The following is a 5,559-nucleotide window of genomic DNA, read 5'->3' as shown; positions in this document are numbered from 1 at the left end:
CGAGAGGCGGCGGCGGCGGCGGGCGGCGAGAAGCCGCTTCCCGGGGCGGAGCGGGGCGGAGGCGGGGCGGCCCGCCCTCCGCAGCCGGCGACGCCCCCACGCCCGGCGGGGCCAGGCGCTCCGGAGCCGGGCGGAGGGCGGGGAGCTCGCCCGGGAGGCTGGAGTTGACGCGCCTGCACTGCGGGGGTCTGGACTAGAGGACCCGGGGGGAGGTCGCTTCCAGCTCTTCCCTTCCAGGATTCCACGGGGGAAGAGCCTGCTGTTCGCGGGGCTTACAGCTCCCATCCCATGGTCGCCAACCTGGAAGTCAGCTTGCCCAGGGACTTGTGCTTCACTTCTTGCCCAAGGCTGGAAGTAAAGCACAACCTCCAACTCCCCACAGGCCTCGGTGCATTTTTTGCCCTTTCTGGGCTCTTTTAGGGCTGCTTTGGCCTTTGAAAAGTCACCTCTAGGTGCAGCACAATGCACACGTGCACAGTCACACATCAATGGGATGCTTGTAAATTGGTTGGGCAAAAATATCTTTCTTCTGCTGTCTTTTATTGAAGATGATCAGAGCTACATTCATCCTATGTTACACTCTATCGTGTTTGTTTCCATTCACTGATGTTTTCACAGTGGTACCTCAGGTTACAGATGCTTCAGGTTACAGACTCTTCAGGTTACAGACTCCACTAACCCAGACATAGTACCTCAGGTTAAGAACTTTGCTTCAGGATGAGAACAGAAATCGTGCGGCGGCAGCGGGAGGCCCCATTAGCTAAAGTGGTACCTCTAGTTAAGAACAGTTTCAGGTTAAGAATGGACCTCCGGAACGAATTAAGTTCTTAACCCGAGGTACCACTGCATAACATGTTGCTCTGCTATGTGGTATCTATGTGTGTAAGACATTTGTGCATAGCAAACACAGGTGCTGAGTGCCAACAGGACTGTTGGGCCACTGAGAAGCAAGAGGGGAAGTCAGTGCATGTTCAGAGGAACAACTGAGGTTTGCAGCAGTGCAAGAAAACTGCAGGTTCAGGGCTCGGGGTTCTTATGCTCGAATCCTGCCTGTGGGTACCCACAGGCACCTGTCTGGTTTGCCACTGTGAGAGCAGGATGCTGGATTAGATGGGCCTGATCCTGCACAGCTGTCCTTAACACTTTCCTGTAGCCCTGCAGGGCAGCTCCCAGAATCTTCCTTGCCACAGCTGCTAGTTCCTGGGATGGGCCTCTGTCCTGGATTGCATGGAACTGGGCAGGCCAAAAAATGTAGTACAAACACCGACAACTGGGAAACACTGGCCTGCGAGTGCTCCAGTTGGAGAACGGCCTTGACCAAAGGTGCCATGGGTTTTGAAGACACTCAAATTCCGGACGCAAGGGAGAAACGTGCTAAGAGGAAGGCACGCTTGGCAAACCCTCACCAAGATCAACACCTGTCCAGAAACCTACGGTATGTCCCCACTGTGGAAGGACGTGTGGATCCAGAACTGGCCTCCACAGTCATGGACTCCCTGTTCAGACCATGTTCATGGAAGGCCATCTTACTCGGCTCTGAAGGATCACCAGAGGAGGAGGGGGAACTGGGCATGGCTGCATACGATACCTCTGGGAGAGTGACCCATGTGCTAGGACCACTGTGGGTGAAGGCAGAGGGAAGGGAAACTGGGAGGGAGCAGCCAACAGTGGACAGGTGTTCCATGTCTCTGTAGGCCAGACTTCCCCAACCTGGTGCCCTCCATATGCTTTGGACTACAATTCTTATCAGCCTCAGCACTGTGCAGTAGGGGTCCCACCTGCCACGCTGATGGACGTAGATGGGAGTTGTAGTCCAAAGCATCTGGAGGGCACCAGCTTGAGGGAGTCTGCTGTTGGCTTTGATTGAGTGGAGGATGAGACCCAAGGGGTGAGGCCAAAGGTGACTATCCAGGATGGGGTGGGAGGTCACAACCAGACTATATTTTGCCCCCTCTGTAGCCCCCAAGAACAATAATTCTTGTAGCTTGAAGTCTGTGAGAAAAAACATCTTACACAAGTTTAGTATAATCCACCTGGAAACTTGTGAAACTGCTGCAGGGGGAGGTTCACAAAGGTTTTACCTGTTATTCTGCGTTAGGTGGGTGCAGCCATATCATGACTCAGTTTTCTGCTATTTCCACTAACACTCACATGCCCAAGTAGCCAAGCTTTGCTTTAGTGTGGAGAAAAGGGCTTCCTGGGACAACACCCAAGCTCAGCATTTAACCACCTCCCGTGGCCCTGAAGGAAGAACTCCTTGTGTAACGGGGGCCAGGCCTGTGCCTGCCTTCCAGGCCCTCCGTTTTGGAAAGAAGAAGGCAGGCAAGCAAGAGAGGGAGGCTGGGCGTTGCTATGTGGGCGTCTTTATCAAGCGGATCTAACAGGGTAGGGCAAATGCAGGGGCTCATTAAGCCATCCTATCTGTATTAAAAATTTAGCAAGATTCAATAATTCATGCCAGCTGGATGACAACACTTCTCAAAGGACCTGGGAAGGGAATCACTGTTCCAAAAGGGAAGGAGGGATGGATGGACATTTGCTGGGGTTCGGGAAGTAGGGGGCAGTTTGACCTAATCCCCCTGAATTAGCCTTTATGTATTTATTTTTCCAATTTCTGATAATTTGTATTTTACTTTGGCAATGGATGTATACCACTTACTCAGAATCATCTTTAACCAGTGTGCAGTCAGCTTAACAAATATGACAGCGTTTTGTTTTGTCTTTTTAAAAAGCCTAACTATATAATCAGGACTGTCTTAAAATGCCTGCTAGGCACCAGAAGTTCAACAGAGAGAGGGTCCTGTCTGATCTCAGCTCAGAGGGAGTTCTGCAGGGTTGGGCCCATGCTCCTGAACCTGCTGAATATGAGCTGTGAAGGACCACACACACAGACTCCCCCTGAGACCTCAGGGATCAGGCAGAGGTCTAAGAAATCAGGTGGTCCTTAAGGCATCCTGGACCCAAGTTGTTAAGGGCCTTGAAAATCAATGCAAGTACTTTGGGTTTGACTCAGCTATACAGTCGCCATAGTGGGGGCCAACACAGAGTCCCACAAGCACCACTGGGACTTTGTCTCCTCTTCTGCCCCACCCCAAAGTGGCTCAGGGGAGGGACCCAGGAGAGCACCCAGAACAGTGCAAGGGGGGTGGGGGAGAGACCATTCCATCAGGTGAGCGGAAATGCTTGCCCCAATGCAGCAAGTGTAATAGTGTGACATGGAGTTCTGCTCTTCCCCTGGCTGGCCCTGTAAGTGTCTGGGCAAGCTTTTAAGCTCAGGATAGTATTTCTCCATCAACTGGCCGCAGAGGTTTGCTCCAGCTGGAGGCTCCAGCCCAGGTGTGAGGGCAGTCCCACCTAGAGCTCATTCAACAACTCAAGGTTACTAAATAAAGAAATTGTCCAGTAGCACCTTGGAGACCAACTAAGTTTGTTCTGGGTATAAGCTTTCACTTCTTCAGATACCCTGAAACAAAAGCCACCAGACCCTTAGTGGGAGGGTTGGGAGGGGAAGGTTTTTCTCAGGAAAACACCACCCCACTCCCCACAATATATAAGGGTCTGGTGGCTTCTCTTTCACTGTATCTGAAGAAGTGTGCATGCACACGAAAGCTCATACCAATAACTAACTTAGTTGATCTCTAAGGTGCTACTGGACTATTTATTTTTATGTTTATTTTGACTGCATCAGACCAACACGGTTACCTACCTGAATCTAGAATCAAGGTGACTAGTGCATGAATCGTTGTGGCCTGACTACCCCCCTCCAAGAAGAGCCATCATTGCTGGTATACCAGCCATATCTAGTAAAAGGCACTCGGCCACTGAGGCTGCCGGAGCCTCCAGCAACAAAGCCACCCCAAAGTACAAAGCTGCTCTTTCACATGGAGGCAACTGACCAACCTCCCAGACATGAGAACCACCCACCCAGAGTGTCTCCATCTTCGCAGTAGTAGATAGGTAGCCGTGTTGGTCTGCCATAGTCAAAATAAAAAAATTCCTTCCAGTAGCACCTTAAAGACCAACTAAGTTAGTTCTTGGTATGAGCTTTCGTGTGCATGCACACTTCTTCAGATACTTCTTCAGGTATCTGAAGAAGTGTGTCATGCACACGAAAGCTCATACCAAGAACTAACTTAGTCCATCTTCGCAGTCCAGCTTATTTATCCTCACCCTGTCCATTATCGTGCTAAGACAGTGGTCCAGGTCATGCACAGCCTCTCTTGACTCAGATGTCATGGAGAAGTATAGATGGGTGTCTTTGGCATACTGGTGGCACGTTGCCCCAAAACCTCTTAACACTGCACAACAACCATATCAAATACTGTAAAAGTATAAAACATGCCGAAGCCTGCAACTCTTTGCCCAGTTTCCTGGCAGTCTGCCACAGTGAACTTTGTGGGACTTACTTCTGAGCTGACATGTATAAGATGAACCACAAAGAGTCTTAAGGCACTTTAAAAACAAAAAGATGTATTATGGTGTAAGCTTTGGTGGATTACAGCACACTTCATCAAATGCATGGAGTGTTGTGTGGTTATCTTTTTGCGGGGGTTGCAAACAATGAGGTCAGATGAAAATAATATGTAGTATAGATAGCGATAATTGCATAATTCTCTGCTGTATTTCACACACAAAAAGATGATGGTAATACAGCCGTCCTGGGATTTATAAGCCAATCAACACATATAATGTGCCAAAGACCCTTTCTGTGTACATACAGCTTTGTGTTATATCATAACAATGGAAGTCTTGAAACACAAAAAGTAGTAAGCAAGACAGGAGTACCTCTAGGCATGTGCAGAATACCCTTTTCACACCCACAACACTGAGGAACTGCTCTAGGGCAGAGGATATAAGCTGAAGTCTCAGCACCCCTCGTTTCCGGAGTTAAGTGTTCTTCTGCATTTGGGTCAGAATCAGATTCTTAACAAGGCCTGGTCTTGGGGTGTAGAAGAAAATTTTTACGTGTGGATAAACATACCAAAGCCCTTAATTGAGATGGCTTTAATTCCAGGGCAATGAATGGGACTTAATAATTCATGCTGGGGGGTCGACTTACAATGCAGGCGCCGCTCTGGCAGTTATGAGAAATCCAACTTTTGCAAATGCATCCTCTTGGCAACACTATCCTTCCCCATTAAGCTTATCACTTGCAATGTAATGTTGCCAGGATGAAGGCAACAGTTGAATTCAGGACACTTAAAAAATGGATTTTGCTTGACTTCAGATTACTTTTACAGAGGAGACCTCCAAAACCTCGGTCAAACCACAGATCATATCCATTTCCACTGACTGAACTGTAAAATCTAGACATAAAGTTTTTCCTGACATGGGCATTGCACAAAACCACGATTCCAAGTCACAGAGCCTCAAGGATTGCGAAAAGGCAATCACAGTGAACAAACCCAGGAAGTCAATAGCTAAGAAAAGTCTATGGACTCAAAAGCAATCTCCAGTAAACCCTGGTGATGATCAATGGTGTGTTGTCATAAGGAAGGATAAACAAGAAAAATCAAACAGTATTCAGGTTAAGAAGTCTCTCTCCGAGATAATAAAGGA

The sequence above is a fragment of the Podarcis liolepis genome (genome assembly GCF_965112155.1).
Source record: "Podarcis liolepis genome assembly, chromosome: 13".
Classification (NCBI taxonomy): Eukaryota; Metazoa; Chordata; class Lepidosauria; order Squamata; family Lacertidae; genus Podarcis; species Podarcis liolepis.
Note: the sequence above shows the minus strand (reverse complement) of the source record.